We start from the raw sequence: 24680 nt of genomic DNA, 5'->3' as shown, positions 1-24680 counted from the left end.
GCTGGATGAGGCATGAGTGTTCTCCCTCTGCAAGGGGAAGGGAGCGCTGCCTGATGGTTTGCTGCCCACCATGGCCAACAGAAATTGCCTCCCACGCATCTGGGGAAGGGCAACAAGTTCTGGCTTTAGGGTTTGATTAGAATTCAGAAACTACAGCATAACATTTGCATCTTCATTGGGGAGCAAGGATGCCTCCCCAGGCAGGGTGGGACACCAGGCATTATCCAGCCCAGCAGAGCTGCATGCTGTCTGCTGCAGATCCATAACCCAAACTCCAGTTCTCTCCTCTGCGTGTGCCACATCAGTGCTGGTGTGATTCTGCTCTATCCAGCAAACTACCTCTATTACCTTAAGACAGAGCAACTTCAGAACATCCCTGTCGCACCCAGTTTTGTCTCACAGCCCGGCTGACTGCTCCATGCTCTTCCTGTTGGGCTTTGTGGGGCAGATGCCTGGTGCAGAGCAGTGCAGTGATCCTAATGTCAGGCTATGTGGCATATTCCAGTGCATATGCTGAAAGGCAGCAGATCTCCAGGCTGGACATTGCAGGAAAATCCTTCCTGTGCCTGCTTGCTAGAGGGATGAGGAAGGGAAGTGCATGTGCCCCGACCTGCCCAGTAGATGTGGGAGGCCCTGCAGGTCGGTCCTGCCCCACTGAGTGCTGCCCTGAAGGGGAAACTGGGGTCCCAGTAGTCCTGAAGGGTGCTGGATGGGGCTGCGGTGCCAGCGGTATGTTCTGTTGCATGCAGGCTGCTTATTTAGGAACTGCTCCAGCAAAACCCTCCTGCACAGAGGTACCATTGAGTTCAGAGGGACTGCTCACCTTCTTGAAGGAGGTGCTTGTGTGTTTGAAGCTATGGACCCTTGGAAGCTGTTTGCTGGATTGGGGCCTTAGGGTGTAGCATGGGCTGTGGGATGCTGAAATGCCTTAGGGCTGAGATCACTGTTGGCTCTGCAAAATGACTGTGGAAGATTTATTGCCATTTATCTTCATTGCTGCAGAAAAAATGAGCATGGTTTAGGCCAGAAAGCAAAAATTAGACTCTTGGAAAATCAACACAAAGCTGTTCCAAAGCTGCTACATACTTCAGTTTCCCCCACTCTGGCCCATGCAGTGCTCCTGCAGTGAAGCGCCAGCTGCAGCACCGCGGGAGATGGTTCTGCCCTGAAGTCTGAGCTTTGATTGTAGTGTGCGCTGTGTGTAGGAGCATAGAATCCTTTGAGGTGGAAGGGATCCTTAAAGGCCACCCTGTTCAACTCCCTGCAGTAAACAGGGACACCCACAGCACCATCAGGTGCTCAGAGCCCTGTCCAGCCTGACCCTCGGTGTCTGCATGGATGAAGCATCCTTCCACTTGGAGAGGCAGTGAAGGAAATCTCAGAGACCTTTTTGAACACGGCTAATGCCGGTCTGGTTGCTGGTCCTTACTGCCAGGTGTGGAGTGGGGCTGGCTCCCCATGTGCTGAGAGGGCTGAAGGCTGCTGCTGAGGATGGCTCCTGCCCATGGCTCCTTGGCAGAGAGCCCTGTGTTGCCCCTCACTGCCTGCTTGCCCTCAGCCCTGCCCTGCACCATCTGCAGCATTTGCAAGGGAAACCTTGGTGGATCAAAAATGTGTTGGGGTGGGGTGAGCCTGTCCTTCAGAGCCATGGGGCAGAGAGGGGTCTTCTCCCCACAGACACACCACCTGGACCTGATGTCCTCAGCAAACATCTGGAGATGCCCTTGAAATGCAGTCTATTGATAGCGTAGGCCAAAGAACTTTGCCAATGCCCTTTGCCACTCTTGCAGTGTCTTCTTTTTTTTTCTTGCTTCAAGGCATATTTTTAGCAAATCGCTGCATATGCTCTGGCCACAGCTCTCCTTGTGAGTCCTGCAGCACAGATAAGGAGGCCGGGAGGAAACAATTGCGGCCTCAGTTATTTTTGGCTATGAGAAGATCCTTATTAACAGCGTAACTTCTTAACAAACAAAATACCCCTTCACTCAAGGCAGAGGGGAAACAATCAGCCCATTTATCCCATGCACTAACGAGGCTGCAAAAAAGGAGCTAATGGGAGCTCAGTTGACTAAGCAGAAAGGGGCTGCAGAACAACAGAGCTCTTCTGGGAAGTGCAGGAAAGGCCGCTGGGATGGCAGGCTGCTTCCTCCCATGGGTTGCTGTCCCGGGATCTGTTCCCATCCCCTGGTGCAGCCTCTTGGGCTCTCACTTTCTTGCTGATCACAGTGATGTGGATACTGGCACAAGGAGCTGGGGGTGCTCTCTGGTGACATCAGAGTACTGGAGACACGGCCCATTCATGCAGCTGGTGGTGGGTTGGCTCTGCAGCTTGCTTGGGGTTTGATCTCTGATTTCAGCAGTTTCACCCTCTCCCTTTCTACCCACACCCCAAAAGCCTTAGCATGCAGAGCCAGCGATTCCCTGAGCCTCTCCATGGGAGGGAAGGGGGGCACACGATCCCATGTAGGCTGCTCTTGATGCTCTGAAGTGCAGCAGGGACCTGCCTCTTCTGCAGCCCATGGGCTGTGATTTGGGGAGGTCAGGCTGCACGGTCCATGTTAAAGTCCTTCAAAGATGGGCTTTTTGTCTGTCCTGAACTGGGCATCGAGGTGACACGGGGTGCTGGCTCTGTGCCCCAGCAGCAGGAGATGGGGTCACAGCTCCCAGCATCAGGCTCAGCTCTGCTGAGTTCCCCAACTCTCTCCTGTGCAGTTGGCCAACTTTAAAAAGGAATTAAGTCTCCTCTGGAGAGATGCGTCCGGCTTATTTATAAACACTTTCAAGTGCTCTGCGCTCTGCAGATGAAAGGCGCTATTAAAATGCAAAGCGTGGTCTTCTCATATATGCATTAACCTTTTGTCTGATACACAGCCCAACTTACTCTGCTAAGTGGAACTTTCCCATTCATTTTCATTGCTCTGACAGCTCACCATTGCCATCAGAAGGACATATGCAACATCTCCTGCAGTGCTAACAACAAGCTGCAGCACCCAGCCCCTTCCTTGCCATGTTTCCTGGGAAAGTGTGCACTTGGAGCATGGATGGCAGATGCAGGGTGATAAAAACAGGTTTTACTTGTGTCTACGTGTTGGAAATTGGGCAGTGGGGTGTTTGGGCTGCATGGGCTTATGGTCAAGTTGATTTAACACAGACTTGGCACCTTTGCTGGAGGAACAGCAGATCACAGAGTTGACAGATCTGCTCATGGTGACCGCCTTCCACGTGACGTGTGTCACATCTCCCATGAAAGCAGGGTCCATCACAGCAGCTGGAGGAACAAAAGAGAGGGAAAGAAGAAGAAGAAGAAGAAAAAAAGTAGAGCCCAGCCTGTTATCTCTGTGAATCTGCCTAGTCCTGCACTGTTTCTGGGAGGCTTAGATGTGGTTGGGGCTCTGGCTCTGGAGGGGGTGGGAGGGCTGGCAGGCAGACAAGCGTGACTGCAGCTCTGGAGATGTACTTTCCAATCAAGTGATCCCCCACAAGCTGGGTAAACATCCTTTGATTTGTGCAGTGCTCCAGCAGACAAAGAGATCCTGTCATTGTGCTCTACTGGCTCAGCAGGTCCCAGCACCATCATGCTGCTGTCCAGGTTCCAACTGAACCCAGATCTGACCCCTCCCACTGAAATCCACAAAAATTCGAATCACAGAATCATTTGAGTTGGAAGGGACCTTAAAGGCCATCTGGTCCAACCCAACTGTAATGAGCAGGGACGCCCACGGCTCCACCAGGTGCTCAGAGCCCCATCCAGCCTGACCTTGGGTATCTCCAAAGAGCCTTCTCCAATTCTCAGACTGGGCACTGTCAGGTTAGCTTTGGAGAAAAGGGAGGTGTGGTTTCTAATCATTTTTTATTTTCTCCCAAAGGGGTAATGGGTTGATGGCTTTCAGAAGCGTGGATGCTGCCATACAGAGAATCCTTAGTTTGACAACACGGAAAGCTGGAGAAGTTATCAAGGCAGGGCAGAATATGGGGGGGGTTCGGTGATGCAGCCTGGTCCTGACTGCCTCTGTTGAGTGAGGATGTGCTTTCATGCAATGAATGATCAATAAATTTAAAATACACCAGAGGAAATATTCCTTTGCTTGGCATGTGAGCAGCCTGAGGAATTTGCTGCAGAGTGGTCTGGTGATGGATGCAGTCTTCAGTTTGGAAAGGAGGTTGGAGCCTTTAATGCTATGTTTCTGGTCCCATGGACTTCCAGAGAGTCAGTCTATCCCCTACCTAGGGCTGGAGGAAGATGTGTCTCTGGCAGCTCATTAACTAGATTCACAGTGAAGTGCCACTTTTCTGAAATGCCACCTGTTGGCATCCTTCAGGGGTTGGGTTAAGGGTCAGCTGAGTCCTGGTGTCCTCAGGACTGGTGACTGCTGCCATGGCTGGCCTCAGAACAATGCTGTAGGAGCCATCAGGTTTAGTCCAATCTGCAAGAGTGCACAAAGTGCGTGCTCTTTGGGTTACAGATCTTCTAGGAGAGGCGGGAAAAAGCTGGAGGTGGAGCATGAATGTGGTCACTTGGGTACAGAAGGATTTTTCCAACTGACTTATATGTCTACTGAAGTGCAAGTGCTGTCCATAGATGAACGTGTGGAGGGAAGGAGCAGTCTTGGAAACACCTCCTAATTAACCAAGGAAACGAGATTTCTTGAGAAGGTGAGTAGGCATTTCCCAAGTCTTCATTCAGACTCCAGAAAAGAGACTTTATATAAAGGCAAACGAGCAACTTTAGTGCTAGATCCTCCTCAGTAATCGCGAGCTTGAAAGCAGAAAGCATGTGAGACTTGACCATGTGCCTGTGCACAAAAGTCCAGAAGAGAATGAGAGAAGCCTTTGGATTGTCTTCATAGAGCCAAGACTGGTTTCCTTTCATTTCTGCTGTCTCCTATATACCATTCATGAATGTGTTTCTACTGTTTGACTCTTGGGAATAGATGTTTGCTTACTTACGCCATAAACCTGGCTTGTGTTGATGGTAATTTCCCAGCTGGCTGCCAGACTGTGAGTCATTACATCCCTCTGGGCGCAGCAGTCCCAAAAATCAGAGACTGAATCTATCCTGCAGTCCCAACAGGACAGAGACAATAGGCACAAACCACATCTGACCCCTGCTTTGGGAGCCCCAGTGCCGCCTTGGTGCCTCCTAGGTGAGCACGAGCAGCTGAACAGGGCAGCTGGGTGGTTTGGTCTTGTTGAGGATGTTGGACTTCCTCTGAGAAAGCCTTTTGGAAGTGCTTCGGCTCTGGGGAGAGCTGGTGGGTGTCAGTAACAAGTAGGTGGCATGCGGGGCTGGTGCTGCCATTGCTGTCCCTGTGCATCAGTGTGGAGTACATAAAGGCAAATACACCAAGGGCAGACACAGTTACTCCATTATACATTAAAAAAAAATTAGTTGTCCTGACAAAAGAGCTAGAGCATTCTGTACTGTAAGGCATTGAAGGTGAATTGTGAGCAATCCCAGGCTTTAGGGCCGCTGTACCAACCTTCCTTCCTTGTTGGGGTATTCTATGCCCAGGCTTGGTGCAGAGCTCTTTCAGACTTGCTTGGAGCTGAGGTTCCAACCACACAACTGCTAATGCATGGAGAAAGCCCCTTCCCTGCACCTCTGTTCACTTACTGCTGCTCTGCCAATTAGAACTAAATGAAAAACATAGTGCCTTAAAATCTGGGAAACATCCAGAAGAGGAATTATGAAATAATTTCCTCTTGGTGCAAGTAAGCAATCAATCTCTCTCAGCGAAACTACTTGTAATTTTTATATAATTACATTGCTTTTCATGATGCTAGCTAATGATCCACAGCATATTTCCTACCATGACTCTGACTTATTGCTGCTTTTGATGTGGGCATCTTTTATATTTCTTTTAAAAGTGAAGAAGTATTATTCCGTGGTTTACTTGATGCACACATCCCAAATGTTTATGCACTTCAACACCAGTATGTTTTCCTAAACTTCATATCATTGCAAATCATGGTTCCCCTCTTCTAGAAGCTCCTGTCTGCTTTCTGCACAAGCGAGACAGGCATTTCTGTCACTTGGTCCCCAAAGAATGGTCCAGAACTTGGACCATATAATAGCATGCATTAAGTTAGTAGGGCACACTAAAGCATGCATTAAGTTAGTAGGGCACACTAAGTCTCTAAATATCACCCATGCAGAGGGTGGGCATTGTCTCCCGATGAATGCTTCAGACCTTGGACCGAGCCAGGGGGTCCTGCTGGTATTTCTGCATCCATTTGTGCTATCTGCCAACTGCTGGCAGCCCATCTCTGCTCTTCCCCCGAATGGCTCTTACTCTTCATCCTCTTTGGTGACTTACTCTAAGGAGAACGGGCTGTGGTTTCAGTTTCATGTTGCCTTGTGTGAACCACGCTGCTCAGCTCTGCTCCAAGCTGAGGAACAGACATTCTTGTCCCCAGCATCTTTTTTTTTTTTTTCATGCCAAGTTATGATTTTAACCCATTCTCTCTTTAACAGCATCAGTCGGAGGAAAGGAGGGAAAATCAGAGCACAGTGAGTGAATGTAAATATGGGGAATCGTCATCTTTTTCTCTGTATCTTCCTGCAAGAGCACAAAGAGCTTAGATCCTTTCCCATCCAAAGGAATCTAACTGCTGATTTTTCTGATGCCCATAGCAATGTGGTGGCATACAGGTCTCATCCTGTAACATTAAATATAGGCACAATACACAGTTTTATCTAGAAGAGTTTTATGGGCAAGAGCACATGCTTGTTTTCGCTTGTTCCTGCAGTAGCAGTTGATGTTTAATCCAGAATAGGGAAATACTTGTTGAAGACTGGACACCTGGAGAGCTGCTGAGGATCCCCTCCACATGCAGAAGACCTGGCCAAGGAGCAGAGGTCTTTGGGGCTAGCTATGCCTGTGGGTGGGGGAAGGCAAGGGTATGTCTTCAGTTGCCCTTTATTGGACCAACGAAGGAGCAATTCAAACATCTGGACAGACGTGTCCATCACTTTTGGGTGCTACGGATGCTATCACACACAGCTCCAGCCATTTGCAAGGGGTGTGAGCACGCTACAGCTCCCATGCCATATATGCCAACCCCATGGGAATTTTCTTCCAGCACCCAAGCTGGCATTGGACACTGATGTTTCAGGAACTGAGCTCTTTCTCCCGTTCTCAGAAGATCTGCATTGCTGGAATGTGCCCTTCACTCTCTGTGGGTCTCTTGCATAAGTTGTCCCAGGGAGAAGGTTGGAAATGGGACCTGCAGATGTTGTGGGAATCTCATCTGTAGGGGATTTCTTTATCCAGCTTTGGACACTACCCTGCTTGGGGAATCTACAAAGATCCCTTCCAACTTCAGTCACTCTGTACAGGGCAAAATACAAATAAGCCAAAGATTTATTTGAAAGTGAAGTTCTAAATTTGAAGGAAAACCCAAAATATTGACATTTGCTCCAGAACAGATATGATAACATATCTCTACTCCATAACACTAAGCTGTTTCTTTCTGTTAACCTCAGAACACAGACATCAATATAATCACAAGACTGTTCAGCAGATATCCAAAGTATCAAATATAACATGATGCATTACTCTAGCTAGGACATCGTTATTAAACCATTAATCTAAAACACTGATAGGCATAGCCTGTAAGCTCCAAGTGCAACTGGCTGGCCACAAATGCAAAATTAGAAATAAGACGTTTCATTTCGGCCTGTTCTTAAGAAAAAAAATTGATTGCAGAGTGATCACATCCTCCAGTGGGAAACTTGTTCTCAGAACAACTTCTCTGCCCTGGGTGGTGAGGTTTTATCCCGAAGCTGTTGTTCCCATGTGCTCCATATCATGCCTTTGGCTTCTCCTTGCTCTCATGGTCTCAAGATGGGTTTGGTTTCCCCTCTAGTCCTGCTAGTGCTGGGCAGACCCCTCAGCCCAGGCTGGCTCAGACGCCCTTGGAAGACTTTGTATCTACTTAACGTGTGGCTGAAAACCACAAACCTCCTCTGCAGGGCTTGGCATGTCCTCAGGGCTTAATCAATGCTGTCTGAACACATGGTCACCTTTCACTGCCCGTGCTATTCTGGGGTACAACCTGATAAACAAATTTTCCATGTGGCCATGGTCTGTGGAGGAACAACCTTGGCAGTAAAGGTGCAAGGCAGTTGCCTGCCCCTCGTTGCTGACAACCAAGTTTGTCTTTTCGGGACTGTGTCCCCATGTCAGCAGAATCCAACCCACTGGTCTGTGGCTAAGATGTGCATCCAGCTTCCAGGAGCAGCCATCGCTGCTGTGCTCACCTGGAGCACACCAAGATAGTGCAGTACTGTAGACCTGCCACTGCTGTGGTTGATTGAAGCTGATCCCAGGCAAGACAGGACTTGAAAAAGCTGTTTTATAGCAGTTCTGGTCACGGGAAGAAAGAGCTTGGGCTCAGCACTTGCCTTTGGCGGTGGAGTTTACCAGCCGCTTTGCCAAAGGGCTTGGCTGGTTTGCTGTAAATAACTTCTGGAGCCTGACTGTCGTGTCCAAGCCTGTGACAGCAAAAGATAATTGGCTTCTGAGCACATGATCTCACTGGCCCCTGTCCATTGCAAAAATACCTCGTGAAGGACTCGTTGATCAAGAACTGCCCTGTATAGTTGGGTCACTTAGGATCTCTAACAGTGTACATGCAAGGGCAGCCATGAATTATCTGACCACAAAACACTGTTGCTGAGGGATGTTTGGAGTCCAGCAGAGCCCACATGACCAGGCACATCAAGAACTGAGGCCGGAAGCCTGGCTCCTGCTTCAGCCCCAAGCGGCATCCCAAGACAAGTCTTTCAGACCCTTATACCAGGCAGTAAGCATTGACCACATCAATCCTTCCCTTGCTTTCCCATCCTTCTTTCAGCCTCAAGATCTTTTGCACCTCCTGGAGATCCTTCCTGCCAGGAGGATTCCTGTGTCCCTCATATCTTCCAGCAGCGGTCAGCAGCACCCTGACTCTGCTCCGTGAAGTGCTGAAGGTAAATTGCTGCAGTTGTTACTTGTGCTACATCTCCCCTCTCTGATCTTTGTTTCTGTCCTTCATCATGGCCCCATGGGCTGCTCTCTCCTGGAATGAGTTGCTGGGCAGGCTTACCATCTGCTGTCCTTACAGTGACACGCTGGGCAGGCACCTTCCTCTCCTAATGTTCTTCCAGGTAGCAGAAAAATTTCAAAATACTCTCTCAGTTCCACTCTTCCAGCTCAGCACAGCTCACAGGGGCTCAGTGGGAGGCCTATGTACATCGTGGGTATGCCCCATCTCAAAATGTAGGACTAGAGGAAAGACTGTTCTGAATCAACCTCATCTCATCTCCACGTGGCTTAACGTGAGATTCCTTGCTCTGGTTTTCATCAGTTCAGAGGGAAGCAGATCTTGAACAGAACCTTAGGGAGTACCCATGGGAAGGAGAGACAAGATCTGGAGGAGTAGGAGAGCTGTTCTGTTCTCCACCTTCCTTTGGTATCTGAACCTTTCAAATGCTAGAGAAGCCCACTTGTCCACAAAGGAGAGCTTGAAAAACCCCGTGGAAGCCCTTCGTAGGAACTGACATGTCAATGATACGTGGGCACATGTCTGGAGGGGAGAGAACTGATGTGTGCTGCACACGGGATGGGGCTACAGGGGAGGAAGGCAGGAAAAAAAGGGGAGCTGATGCCCAGGACAGGGTTAAAAGATGCTGATGACTGGGGGAAGAGGGATTTTCCACGGTGCACTCTTGCGTCCAGCCTGAGATATTAATCACTCACTTTCATCAGCATCAGAAAAGATAGATCCCTCCCCCTCCGTGATATAAGAATCAGAAAATTCAACAGCTCCAGTTCAGCCGGAGCCTAAAACCTCATTCTGGAAATACCGTTCCATTTTTCAATGTCTGTATGCCTTTGAAACTAGCTCTTGATTTTATTGGGCTGACTCTCGCTTCCCAAAAGGAGCTCCAGCGCTGTCTCTGCGGCCCTTCTTCCAAACCATATGAATCACCCTGGCCTCGGGGAGCTGCCACAAGTCACTTGAGTGGCTAAAAATATCTCGGAGGAAGAGGACAAAAATACGTTTCTCTGCTGCTGTAATGCTGGGCTGAGGAGGGCACGCACCAAATTAACTTGTTCTGGTGCTTTGCTCCCTAAAGGTTTGTTTGTTAGCGAAAGCAGAGCTGAATAAATATAGCTTATAGCAGATATTTTGAGAAAGGTGCTTTTGGGGGGAGGTGCTTTTTCTGGCTATTTCTGGAAAGAGGAAAGAAAGAGAAAGGTGCTTTTCTTGGGGGTTTCCTCCCAAGGGGGACTGGAGCTGAGTGGGGGGAGATGAAGTGATGAAGTGCTTCTTCTGAGACCTCCTCCTGTTGGCTGATGGTTTGCCTTGATGTTACGAAGCCTCAGCAGTGATTCACCTCCACCGTAACCGCCTTCCAGGATCGTGTGTGTTTATCTAAACTGTTTCCACGGGGAAAAATTTATTCCAACAACTTTTAGTCCACTGGCAACAAGTGGACAGGAAGAAAACGCAGAGCCGTGCCTCTCGTGGTTGTGTGTGATGAGTCACACCAGATGCTTTACCTGCTTGCTGGCGTATGTACCATGCAATGAGTGCCTTTGGGAACTCGATCCGGGGCTGAGGATGGATGCACAGTCCTCACACTGAGAAGCAGCTGCAGTGATGCCCCGGGCTGCCCAACGCAGCATGGCAAGGAAGGGATTTCAGTGCCCCATACAACTCAGTAGGCCCAAATCAGCCAGAAGGGAACCAGTCTGTCTGGAAAACACAGTCTTATTTTCCCACAGTACTCAGTTCCCTGCCCCAGCCACGTTGAGCAATGTCCAGCCTTGGAGCAGTGGAGACACCTTGAGAATCGATGGCTTTAAGTACATGATAGCTTTAAGACCTGTCACACTTGGGAAAAAGAGATTGATCTCATCCAGTGTCCCCAGACAGGCTCCAAATTTCTCGTGTAATCACTTCTGTTCCATCTTATACTTCAAATTCACGGCACACTGCTGGCTTTCTTTCCTCTGTCTTCAAAGGGAGCCTGGATGTGTGGCTCAGATGGAGACATCTGCACGGGGTATGTTTACAGTCAGAGTGATGAGTCTGTCCCCACATATCCTCGGGGGAATCTATGCTGTCAGAAGACAATACGCCGTCACAACGTCCCACGACAGCACTGGGAAGCTGCCAGTACAGCATGAAATCAAGTTCACAGAACCCGACTGTCCTACATGCTCTGAGAAACGTCACCTAACTGATGAAAGGCCAACCAAATGCTGAGCTCTGATGCTCAGTGTGTAAACATGTTTAGGAATTTGTTTGCAGCCTGAGGATGGACGTGGAATGTTGTTGCAGCAGTATAATGCATGACTACCTATGCCAAGGATAACAGATGCTCTCAGTGTTGGTTGCTGTATATAGAATACATACTTAGGCTTTATGACAACTTGGAAGAGTGCTGTGTCCTGAATGGAAACTGCAGGGTAGGTTGATTGTTTCTCAACTTCTGAATCAAAAAATGCCAAGGCCAATGGGGAAGGCATTCAGGCTGTGGTAAGTATTAAACAAATGGTGAGTTAGACTGCATTGTATTGTTTCAGATGAATGCAGATGCTGAAAACAAATCAAAGAATTAAAAAAGATGGAAACAGTCAAACAAACATCCTCAGTGATGATGTTTCCAGCCTTCAGACCCGTGGTGCAAAGCCAGCCTGGATTTGTTTATGCTGGAAACCGTCATATCCGAGTTGAGGATTATTGCATTCTCTTTCCAGAAATAGCCAGAAAATACAACCGCTGAACATCACCTCTCGTACAAAGGTTATATCTGCTGGACAGGGCTTACCAGAGCTCCTCAGACAGCTAATGCCCTTGGGCTGATGTCACAAACAACAGTGCTTTGCTTGGCAGTGCACAAGTATTTTTTTCAGCAGAGGATACCCAGTCTCTAATTAGCTGATAGAGATCTGGGGCAAGGGATTGAAGTGATGCTTATTTCATTGTCATGTAGCCGATTCCATGCATCTTCCATTCAGGTTGCTGGAATTATTATTTCTTTTCCCCAGGACCCTTGTAACAGGATGAAGTCTGAGTACACAGGGCAGGCTGCCCAGCTGGAGACCTCCGGGCTGCTGCACCCTCCAAGAAAAAGGCACCAAAATAGAAAGCAAAGCAAAACAACCCACTTAAACCCTTTTAACCAATTAACATTTGCTTTATTTAGGTAATTCTTGGTTTCCTTTCCCCAGAGACGGCAAGAGAGAGGCTGGAGCTACACGTCCCTGTGGAGGGCTTGGGGACAGCTGGTGCTTGTGGGCACACGGCCAAGGAACCCCAGCACTGGAGCTTGGGTTTCTCGGAGCAAAAGGAAACGTGACATGTGGGTCTTGGCCTGCACTCCAATCTGTTTACCCCATGCTGGCCCACAGGAGAGAGGATTTTTTTTTTCCTCGGGAAACACTTACTGAGATCAAGAAAGAAGTTAATAAGCCAAATGGAGACTGTCTCACTTCGCTGTGCTGCCTGGCTCCCTTCCAGCCTGGGCTGGTATTGAAATTACCCACTGTGACTCCAGAAAGCAGGAACAAAGAGCCCTGCACACCAGCTTTCCTAGCAGCCTTTGTTTCGTATTTGTGCCTGTATCAGCCCAAAACATGAGCTGGGCAGCAGCACACTCAGCTGCAATGTCCTGTGTGGGAAACTCACTGTCCAGCTCCCCGTGGGTGCTGCAAAACCAGGCAGCACTGCAAATTTGGCTGTGTGCAATGGCAATGCCAGAGCTTTGCCTCCAAACCAGCAACTCCAGGAGCACAAATTCTGTCCAAATCAGATTGGAGCATGTCGGTCAGCTCAAATGCAGGATGTTTATTTTAGAATCAATAGAATCACAGAATTGTTTCAATTGGAAGGGACCTTACAGGCCATCTGGTCCCACTCCCTGCAGTGCACAGGGACACCCACAGCTCCATCAGTGCTCAGAGCCCCATCTAGCCTGACCTTGGCTGCCTGCAGGGATGGGGCACCACCACCTCTCTGGGCAACTGCCCCGAGTGTGAAAAACTTTCTCCTTATATACAATCTAAATCTCCCTTCTTTGAGTTGGAAACCACTTCCCCTTGTGCTATCAAGCTGGTGGGTCTCCAGCTCATGCATCTCATGAGGTCTTCAGCTCAAGCAGCTACTCAGCCAAGGAGGGGGCACTGGGATGCCACTCAACACACTGAGGTTATTCCTTCCTTTGCAAAATGATCTTGGAGTCAAAAAACGATTAGGGAGGTGGTGGCTTTAATGACCTATTTGGGCACGCTGGGAAAGAGGTGTCTCAAAGACTTGCTGGGAAGCACAGGCATCTCTGGGAGCCTTCCTGCCAAAGAGTTCCTCATTCAGGAGCTTCTCGTTATTGCTCATAGACAGGAGGACAGTGAGGCTCCTGTTATATTTTCTTCACTTTTTTTTTTTTTTAAATCAATCTATAAAACTCTTTATACGGATAAATGAGGTTAATCTGACACTCATTCCGTAGCAGAACTGAGACACAGTGGGTTGATGTGATCTTTGCAGTTCTGCTCATAAAGGATGCACACTGAGACATCCATAACTGCTACGTGAGATCCCTGTAGTTTTGGGGAACAAAGAGACCTGGGACTTTCCAGTTCACAGTCAGTCCCTTCTCTAATTCAAGAGAGGTAAACCACATGCTTCCTTGTTCCTGATACACAGAGCTCCCAGCAAACCTGCTCTCAAATTTCCACACTCAGTGATGTTTGTGATTACCAGAGAAGTCAGCATTCATTTCAAGGAGAATGACTGAATCAGGTTGAGTGAATTTCATTTGCTGATATCATCATGCAGGTGTTTGAAGCTTAATGCACACAGCCAAACGAAAACCTTTGCTACCTACCCAATGCTGCAGTGCTGTTGCCTTTCTTCCATAGAGGCCACCCTTACAACAGACGGATTGGGTGCCATTCCTTGGCTGCGCTGACACTTCAGTCAATACATGTCTTAAATTTTGGCACAAAAAGGGTGAAGTAGTCTCATTTTAAAGGTATTGTTATGCATTTTGAAATGATTGTTGAAAGCCCTTAGCCCTTAACGCTTGTGCACAAAGCACTTTCCCTCTCTCAGGCTGTCTGTATTGTGTTAAGGGCTATGAGGACCTCAGCCAGGCTGCTGAATGCACCAGGGTAACTTTCCAATGGAGAGGGCCACTTTATGAGGGGCTGCCACAACTTTCCCTCATGTTTAACATGAAAAACCCCAACCCCTCTGCAGTTCTTAAGCCCTCTGCTGTGGAAAGGAGCTTATGAACTTGTTACTCAGCACTCAAGATCGCACAGTGAACTCACTCTGTGTTTTGCTATGTTTTGCATATGTGAGTTGAGCAATGAGACATAATCATGCAGCCATTTCTGGACAGAGTGATGACTTTGGAATTTAAAAATTTGATGGCAAATGATGAATCATCATCAGAATTCAAACCATATGACTGAAACGCTTTTCATGCTTTCCAGTATTCCTAGTGCTGTTTCATTCTTGAAAATAATCACACAACAGATCGTTATGACCTACTGCAGGGAACCTGCCATGGCAGGGGTTGGATTGGGTGATCTTCAAAAGTCCTTTCCAACCCCTACAATTCTGTGATTACCCTTTTAATTGGGTGATGACCGATCGAAAGCCTTTGGAATCCTCCAGCTTCAAGACTTCAGCAACCACCAAGAAAAGTATAAACATTTTAGCCAGGTCTTGAATTATTTTCTCCGAAGAGTGGCTGATGTGTTATTGGTAATACACAAAGCTTTTGTCTGACCACAAAGCAGAACTGTAGCCATGGAAAACAACTGTATTTAATTTGCCATCACAACTGCATTTCTCCATGAATGACTACGAGCACCACTCTGGTGCACATCTGTGTCTTTTGCGGTGATCATTTGCTTATTTTTATGTTTTGCTATATCTAGGCAACAGAAGGAAGCCTGAAGAGCTTTTCTTCCTAGCAATTACACCAGGTTTGTTTTCATGACCCTCTTTTACACTTGACAGTGCACCGTGAGCATCTGAGAAATTTCCTTTGCTCAAACTGCAGAATGCCTTTGGATGATTAGCGCCGTCTGTTCTCACCCTCATGAAATCCCTTCTCCATTCTCGTGGAAAATGCAGCATCACTTCTGAGACTTAAATTTGTAGATTGAAAATTCCCGTTGTCGTCAGTCACAGCCTAAATTGTCAGATGGGCCTTTGCCCAGTGTAAGAGACAGAGGTTCAGGATGAAGCACTTTGCAGTTGACTTTTTCCATCTCCCCAGCACTCAGGCTTTGATTTAGGGGGGCTGTTCCCATTGCACAGCTCAGGTCTAGCTGCTGCTGGGACACACACTGAGCAGCAGCACCAAGGAGCATGGTGGGATGGGGAGCAGCCCAGTGCTCCATGCTGCTGCAGCAGGCTTTACTCTTGCAAAAACCTCCCCTTCAATCAATAATATTTTCAATCTGGGGGGGATGTTCCTGTGTTTCTTTAAAGCCAGCCACTTCTATGGTAATGTCAGAGTCAGAAATGATTTTAGTTTTGCTTTTTTTCCAGAAACAAACAAACAAACAAAAAACTGTTCTGAGAATTTTCTCTGCCCTACTGACTCTGAGGATCCCTGGGACTCCTGCTGCGATCTGACCAGCCTGCCTGCTTGTTGTTCTGCCCAGCAGCCTATAGATTCTGCTCTGCTGCTTTCACGCATGGCTGGAAAACCGTTTACTCCGTAAAACTCCCACATTCCAGCTGGAGAAAGTCACAGCCATTCTCGTTTCCAGAGACATGCTTCTGATGAACAGCCCCATCCCATGGGGGCTTCATCCAGACCCCCTGCACCATGGGTACCCACTTCCCCAGGGCATAGCTTGGGTCTCCAAGGGGTCTCTGTGGTTGGGAAGAGGCACTGGAGGGAGGCAGCTCAGCTCTGTTACCTCCAATGCTGCTCTGTGCCTGCTGAGAACCTGGCCCTGTGTTTCCATCCTGACTCCTCCCTTCCTGTCTTTCCAGGCCACAAGTTCCCAAAATATCCCCTGTCCCTCATTCAGGGAGGCAGAAGGTAGTGCTGACCCTGATCTGTTTTGCAGACAGTGGCTGCTCGTCGCCGCCCCCTCAGAAATTCTTTATGAACAGCTGTTAAGTGAAGAAATCACACCAAGATGGTTGATTTTTATTTTATTTTATTTTGTAGCATGGCTGCAAGAGGAGATTTGGTCTTTCCTCTGCTGGGTTTGCATCCAGTAGATGAAGAATGGCAAAGGACCGTCCCTTGCGAGAGCCTCTCCCCTGCAGGAGCCAGCGATGCACAAAGAGCTGCTGTAAATCAACCTGGCAGCAGCAATAACATCTGACAGTGCCAAAAGAGCCCCTCGTTGGCTCTGCTGTCTGGAAATGCCTAGCCGATGGCAGGGTTTGTATTTATGCTTCTTGGTAATTTGTCCATACATCAGTTTATTTATAAGCAGAGCACTTGCCCAGAAAGGCCCATGTTTTCTTTGGCCACCCCAAGGGTTTCTCTCTGTTTGGTTTCCAAAGCACACACGTGGAAAGTGGAGGAGCGAACTGCTGCACCAGGAAGAGTTAGTCATTTGTCCAGGATTATTTTTCCAGGTGGATTTTATAAGAAGCACAAGGCAGGAGGAGGTACAGCCCAACGGAGTCAGCCACATGGTGTGCAGTTTTGCCCCATCCTTGAGGCATGATCCCCTCAAGTGTGAGAGCACCAGAAGTGAAGATGATGAAGCTAAGGTGGGTTAAAAATGCACCTTTGGTTTTCTTTCCATGGGAAGGAGCATCCAATGTGCTGAAGGATATTTTGGGGCTGGATCTGCTCTTTTATGCAGCAGAACATAACTTGGACCCAGCAGCTGGTTCTCGATAGGCTGGTGATGACACCAAGCAGCCCAATTGCCCATGGCTTTTGGACATGCCCTGGGTCTCCCCTGAAGGCAGAGGCTGTGGGCCTGATGCCCTGGGACATCTGATGTAGTGGGGCCGACGTGGCTGTTGCCAAAGCAGTGGGAGCAACACCACTGAGCTGGGGGAAATCATGGCTGCATGTAAAGCAGTGGGAATGTTACCACTGCTTGCATCAGAGCCAAAATTTCAGCCTCTGTCTGTGTGATGTGGCTGAGAGCCAGGGCCTGGCGCAAGCCTGTCCCAGCGACTTGCTGCACACCCAGGCTGGGAGCTGCTGGCTCCTGAACATACTGGTAACTGGTACAGAGCAGTACTGGGGCGTTTAGATGCTGAAATTGAGGTAACTATGATCCAAAGGACCCCAGGTATCTACACGGGCCTGAAAGACCCACAGGGTCCCGTTTGGGATCCGTCAGGGCATCTCCACAGACCAGTAGAAACTTGTGGCTGGGCCAGTCTGTCTTTTGCCACTGGGAAAAGTTCATCACTGTAGAGTGGTATTTCCTCCTTCTACCATGGATAAGTGCTCCAATTCACGGTACCAAACCCCTCACTCTGCACTGTGAAGCTGACCAATGTTCATACAGACCTGAGCTGTAATCCAAAGCTGAGTTTGGGAGAATGGCTGGAATGCTGGAAACTTGTTTCTGTGTTCCTCTGTGGGCTTCCTCTTCAACCTCATCCTCGCTTCCTTCCTTGCAGGGAGTCAGAAGTCCTCCTTGGGGGTTTGACATCTGTGGTCTTGAAGCCCACGCTCAGACACCTGCAAGGGATGCGGAGCCAGCTTGGCTCTTGGCTGGGTTGGCTGAGACCCAGAGCTGCTGACCAAGGTGGAGCTGTGCCAGGCAGACAGGAACATGGCTGAAGTCTGTGATTGCATGATATCCTGTTCTGTCCGTGCCCCCGGGCTGATGGACCACCCTCATGCAAACCAGGTCACTTCTGCAGGAGTTTAATACTTCTCCAAAATAGAGCTTGGGTGGTAATCCAACGATGATTGCTCCCTGAGATGAATGCAGCAGTGATAAACCCTTCTAGGCAAATATAGACGGCCTCTTTGTACACAATGAGAAAAGACACGGAAATAGAGAATACAGTGGGTAGAAGATTTTGACTTTCAGTAAAGCAGTAGCTCTGACATTTCTTTAGGATCCTATGGTGACCTCTGGAGAGAAACTTGTGCACTAAGACACAGTGAAATGGCTGCAAAAGGTGGTGAGGCTCTGTAGGTTGCTGGTTTGGCCCTCTGAGACTGCAGGAGTGAGCCGAGAGCACAGCTCAAATGCCTCATGCGGGATGTGGAAGATGATGGAGCATTTGCAGATACATAACCCTAGGGTAATGGCATAATGCCAGTCCAGGGGAAACCCAGATGGCCACTGAGATGCCCAAGAGCATTTGCAATGAAAAGGCAAAGCTGGAAGAGCCAGAGAAGAAGAGCTGATGGCATGATGCTACAACCATAGGCACTCCCATGGCAGCACATGCAGGCACATCAGACAATAGTCAGCACTGTCACATGCACTGCTGCTTGTAGGGCATCCACATAGCTGCTTTTATCCCAGTTGGCACGTACTGGCTTGGATGAGCCCGAGGTCCTGGTGAACACTGAATAACTGTAGCAGAGCTGTGCATAGACAGGCTCTGCAATGGCCAGCTCACCTGTTCTGCGTAGATTCCTTCCTACATGGAACCAATCCACAGAGAGCTGAGCTCGGGTCTCCATGTGCCTGAAGGTTTGTTTTGGGGACAGAATAACAGAATAAATTGTTTAGAGGATGAGCAGGTGTGCTTGAGAGTTGCTTTATTTTTTTCCTAAACATCCCAAATCAGAGACACCATTTGTCTACACAGAACCGCTGTCACCACTACGCTTTGGCTGCTCCTCCCACAACTTTGGCAATTTCTGCCTCAGTGCTGGGCCTGATGCCTGGACAGAGGGTGAGCCTGCAGCTTGGCAATGCTGCTTGTCCTATCTCAGCATGGATCTCTGTCTCCAGCACATGCCCCAGTTCTTTGTACAATCACAGCAGAAGTCTCTCCCCTTGCACTGACCCAACACACTGGTTTCCAAAGCTTTGGTTTCTCATCTCAGCCGGTCTCTGCTGGCCCTCTGCTGAGGGTATAAATCCCACACTGATGCTATTCTGGAGTTTACTGCTGCTGTATACGTTACCAGGGGATGCTTATATCATTTTCTGCTCAGTCCTATTTAGGACACTTCTTATTTTTATAAAGAAAGCTCAAAGTCGAACTCCTCCCCTAAACTCCTTGAGAAGTGTATTAAGGTGTGACCTAATTTCTTACAAGTTCTTCAATTGGGACATTTTCTTCTCCATATCCTCCTCCATCCATCCCTCCAATGCGACTCCAGAGGGAGCACATATCAGTTGTGTCCCCATCCGCTTGAGGATCTGCTCCACCCCTCCTGCTCCCACCAGGTGCCCTAATTATGTGTGTGCTGTGAGCAGGTAAGTGCTGTGGGGGATACTGTGAAGGCAAGCTGGATGATGTGACCTCCCTTTTTTTCCTGCCTCAATGATAATTTGAAAGATTGCTTTGCCCTCCGCTGTTTCCCTGTGTTAGTGAAACTCCCTCATATAAGAGCAGAGCTGGACAAGGAGGTAAGAGCAGAGAGCCTGCAGGGTAGGCACTGGCCTTGTAGAAGCCTGGTGGACACCTGGAGGTGATTTGCTATTGGCAGCATAGTGGCTGAATCCCACTGTGGAAGAGCAACGATTTTATGGAATCACAGAATCATGAAGGTTGGAAAAGACCTCTAAGATCTCCAAGCCCAACACCAACCCATCCCACCATACCCACTGGCCACGTCCCTCAGTGCCACATCTCAACAGTTCTTGGACACCTCCATGGACAGTGACTCCACCACCTCTCTGGACAGCCTGCACCACTCTTTGGTGCCTCACTACTCTTTCAGAGAAGAAGATTTTCTGGATCTCTAAGAACACCTTCTGTCTCACAATGGGTTTCTTCCCAGCTCTTAAAGGAAGAGGTGGCCTCACTTTACATCATCTGTGCAGGCAGGAATGAGGTATAGAGAGGGCCCTAACTATGGCTAATCCCACCTGCTAGCAGCTGCCCAGAAGCAGCAGGAGCACATTGGGTGGTAGAGAGACCAGAGGTATCACTGAAGAGGAGGATGGGGATGTGCTGGGGGTCAGAGCCACAGTTCTGAGCAGTCTTCTATGAGTCAAAGATGGGCACGAGGCCCTGGGTAGGATGAAGCCCTGATCCAAGCTGGCACGGCAGTTCCCTCAAACTCCCAAGAATGCTGCAAGTGTTTACATACAGCAGCACCGCTTCTGCAAGATAATATCTACAATAATATGACAAGGCAGCATAATTTAAGTGGGTGTACGTTGCCTCTCTTCACCCTGAGCAGTTTTTCTGCTGATGGGACCTTGCTAATTTGCTTCCATCAGAAGAATAAACGAATCAACCAAGTCAGCAGTGCTCTCCTGTTTTGAATTTGTATTTGTTTTGTTCTGATCGTTTCACTACTAGATAAAATTATAATTCCCTGGGCAAAAAGTGATTCAAACAGAGAGAGGCATTTCCATATGCAGAAGTCCCAGGCTACCTCTCCAGAAAGCACAGTGCCCTCGGAACCCATCCTGCTCCTCACAGGTAGGTCTCCAGCCCTCCTGCTGGGCCCCCCAGACCACGCATGGCCACAGCTCCAATGTTGCTGCATGTCTGCTGAAGATTTTCACCCATATGAACCTCTAGAAAGGAGAAGATCCTGGGAGATCTTTGCTTGCATTCCTAACCCCCTGGTTGCATTTTCAGGCTCAGGATGATGTATCTGGGTGGCAGCTTAATCAAACGAAAACACAAGAAGCTGCCAGAACTGGCAAGAAAGGTTTCTTGCACACCTGAACTTGTTGTTTGGATTGTGACTGCCGTGCAGTTCATTACAAGCACTGCAGGCAGTGGGTGGGCAGTGGGACATGCCCTGTGCCCATTCCTGATGGCCCCATCCCTTCGTGCATGCTGGATGTTCACCATTAAGGATACACAGATGTGCCACCTCATCCCTGCAGAGTGGCAGATTGGGAGTTTAGCACAAGTCTAGCGTGAAAAATGCCTTTCCTCCAGTGCTGAGGAAAGACATCAGCAAGACCAGGATGGCTGCAGAAAGCAGCTCTTTGCTCAGTCTTAGCTGCATGAATGGGTATTGCACTGTACCTCCCTTGTGTCATGACAGTAAGCGTGGTGACATCTGCCCAAGTGCTCCTATAGAGCCTGCATGGGACTGCAGGGAGGAAAGACAAGGGGGACAAGGCACTCTACCTGACAGGGTCCTCTTTCCTAGCTCATCTGCACCAAGAGCTGGGTCTCATGCTCCATCCAGCAGTTCCCGTGATGCAATTTGAAGCCCACAGCCCCTTTTATGGCCTCAGCTACATGAATCTGAGCTGGACAAGGCTGCCTGAGTCTGAAGGTGTTCAGCATGGAAAGGGATGATCACTGCCATGTTGCAACTTTCCAACTCTGAAACAGGGAGTTGGTGCCAGAGTGAATTTGATTTTTTTTTTCCAGGATCTGTTTGAGATGAAAGTTTCCTGGTATGCACAGTCTGTGCTCCACTGAGGTTCAGCTGCGCAAAGAGATATTTATGTTCATTTCCCATTAAGTTGGAATCTTCCAAAAGACAGTGAGAAAGATGTTTTGGTGGTGTGAGACAGAATCTGTTCTCTGCAACAGAATCTCTCCCCACTGTGACCTTGTGGGTGTGATGAGGGGCTACAGATGCTGGGTCTTTTAAATTCACAGAGTCAGGAGCAGTAGGCTATTGCAGGCTTGGTTGGAGGGGAAGATATGTGGATTAAGGAGCCTGCCTTGAGACCAGATTTCTGGGTACCTGCCTCTAAGATGTCTGGGCCTTCTGTGAAGCATCTCCTTCCCTTCAGGGCTGGGAGCTGGAGGGAATTGTGCAAACACGAGCAGAGGTCAGGGCAGTGGGAACATACACAAGTGTCCAACCTGGAGCCCTGAATTACAAGCACCTTGCTGTGCCCGAGGATGGAGGTGTACTTGAAGATGTTGAACTGGGTATGTCTGCTTCCCAGCCAGGCAATTTCCCTCCAGTGTGGAACTGGGGTTACTCTGCTATTCTCTGGTGCATTTGGTGACTCTTGCAGACCTGGCCATCCATCTTCCTAACACAACTGGGTGAAACACAGGAGTGAGCATACTGGGAAGGAAGGAGCGTGTTGATGTGAGACACTGGTTTCTCCTCAAAGGAAACCTTGTTATTGACTTCCAGGGGTCTGGGTTTCCCTCTGACTTCACAAATAAAAGGAAGAAACTCCCTGTAGGATGGGAGGCGTAGTCAGGTAATAGGACAATTAACAGATAAAACCAATATTAAAACTATTACCGTCATCAAGTTTATTAAAATGCTTCCACCTAAATGGATGTGTTGATAATGACAATACAAACAAGGCAGCAACGTTGGGCTGACTCATGTGAAGTTAAGCATCTTCCCTCTTCTCAGTTGTGGTGCCAGTCCCAGGTGGCCACTCATTGTGGGACAGTATGCTGGAATCACAGTGAAAATCTTTCCTAACAACTGGGAGAGCCAGCCAGTGAGTCATGGTTGCTGTTGATACCTACAAGATTTTCCTGACTGACAGGAGATACTAGAAATAGAAAATACAGTTAAGGAGAGACTGCAAGAGATAAATCACCCCGAAGCCCTGATTCATCACTTTGGCCATTAGCTATGTGGGAAAAAAAGTCTTTGGCCTCGCATGAATAACGCTGTGTCTTTAATGATGACGTATTGTAGGAGAAAAGTTTGAGCCAACACTGAAACATTCAACTGCGTGAAGCCAAACTCGTCTCCACAGCACCGGGTATTTTTAGAAGTGGCAGTGATATTACAAATAATGCAGAACCTTCTCCTTGTTCCTCCACGGCCTGACTCAAAGGCAACTGGGTGAAGCCACAGTTCAAAGGGACACAAAGAAGGAAAGGGAACATTGCGTTTTCGCATAATTTCCTGAAAATGCCTTTTCCCATTAAGAAAAATTATATTTTCCTCCATAATTTTCTGGAAAGCAGGCAGGGAAACATTTCTCCCTGTCCCTGGGGAGCCTCTATTCCTGCTTACAAGTGCTCCAAAAGAGTTTAAGCCTATCCTTTCTTCCCTTGAAGTCAATGGAATTTCCGTCATTTTCACCAGTGAATCACGACCATTACGGATATACAGGAGTAATTTCTGTCACCATCTGCTCTATTTCATTTTTTGGTGTTTGTTTTTAATGCTCAAATCGGGTGGCTAGACACAAGGTTTGCCTTTCTTTGTCTTCTCTTATAATGAAAATATCATCGTGTTGTGTTTCCTGCCCAGAGTGTGGGACGCTGACTGCCCCAGGGGACCGCCAGCATCAGCTGTGAGCATCCCCTGGGCAGAGAGGTGGGGACAAGGTGACAAATGCCATCCTGTCCATTCAGGCAGACTGCTGATCTCCCCTGTGAGCTCTGTACTGGGGAGACTCTTGAAGTGGCTCTTTACATTTTAATCGATTAAATAGTTCGAAAAAACAAATCTTCATCCCTTTTAGTTTTCAGTAAGTCCTGAAGTGTTAAGTCCAGGTTTCCGAGTACATCTAAGGCACTTTCTAAACCATTTCCTAAGGCCAAATGCCAACCAAACCATTCTGGGCTCAACACAGACCTTTTTCTTGTTAAAAAAAGATCTTCCAAACTTCCTGGCAAAGCGAGCTGCTGATTTATAAATTACATATGGAATCATAGAACCATTTGAGTTGGGAGGGACCCTCGAAGGCCATCTGGCCCAACTCCCTGCAATGAACCCACAGCTCCATCAGTGCTCAGTGCCCCGTCCAGCCTGACCTTGGCTGTCTCCAGGGATGGGGGACCACCACCTCTCTGTTCCATAACATACATTATATTTCAGAGAGCCCATCTGTGTGTGCTTCTTAGCACAGCCCAGTGTGCGCTGTCACCATTATGTATTAAACCATATCAATTTCCTGGAAGCCAGTAGTCCCGGGGCAGTCTCAGGAGCACCCAGTTACAAGCCCTGGAGTTACAGCAATTTGCTCTTGTTGGAGCTTCAAATCTTTGTTTTTATGATTCTCCGGATAATTATTTCATTGTAAAAAGTCATCGCCCTTGGAAGTAATTAATTTCTTGGAACCGAGCACAACAGATGGGCTTCTAATTTATTTGAGATCACCTAGGAAGCAGGAGAGTCTCTTCCCTAATTTGATAAACCCAGCGTTTTAACCTGTCAGTTTATTCCCTTTTAGAGTTCTTAGGAAATATCCCTTTGGGTATTTGATGCTGACTCGCTGCAGGGCTGAAAGGCTCAGGATGTGACCAATTTATAAAACATGGCCTTGCTTCAGTACTCTCAGGCACATTTCCTCTGGGCAGGATGTGCAAAAAAGCCCGATAGGAGCCATCCTGCTGTGACGGCTGCTGAATTCATGACAGATTTATTAGGTTGGCCAGGTGCAGAGGTTCCCTGCAAACAGCTGGAGCTCTCCTCATGCTGTCTTGACAAGGAGGACTTCTCACATGTTCCAGGCTTGCTCCAGCCCCCTGCTTACTTCCCCACCATGGGGTAAATGGCTGCCCTCGCTGCAGCCCTGCAGTGGGATCGATGTGGTGTTTCTCATCTCCGCTCAGGCAATGCTTTCCATTCATCCCAGAGACTGCCCATCTGCTCACTGAGTCCTCAATTTGCCTTCCTGCAGACT

The 24680-nt window shown here is 48.4% G+C and overlaps 1 long non-coding RNA gene across 2 annotated transcripts; it reads left to right on the top strand.

Annotated features, from left to right (window-relative positions):
- Positions 1-9269: 9269 nt before the first annotated feature.
- LOC101749962 lies at positions 9270-20382 on the top strand. Of its 2 annotated transcripts, XR_005840423.1 has the most exons (4): positions 9270-11462; positions 12228-16414; positions 16615-16752; positions 17626-20382. It is a non-coding gene; the product is annotated as an uncharacterized LOC101749962 (long non-coding RNA). The 2 variants fall into 2 exon arrangements; XR_005840422.1 differs by having other exon boundaries at positions 12228-16752.
- The last annotated feature ends 4298 nt before the right edge of the window (positions 20383-24680 follow it).

The sequence above is a fragment of the Gallus gallus genome, chromosome 17 (assembly GCF_016699485.2).
Source record: "Gallus gallus isolate bGalGal1 chromosome 17, bGalGal1.mat.broiler.GRCg7b, whole genome shotgun sequence".
Taxonomy (NCBI): Eukaryota; Metazoa; Chordata; class Aves; order Galliformes; family Phasianidae; genus Gallus; species Gallus gallus.
Note: the sequence above shows the minus strand (reverse complement) of the source record. Positions and strands in the feature narration are given on the sequence as shown.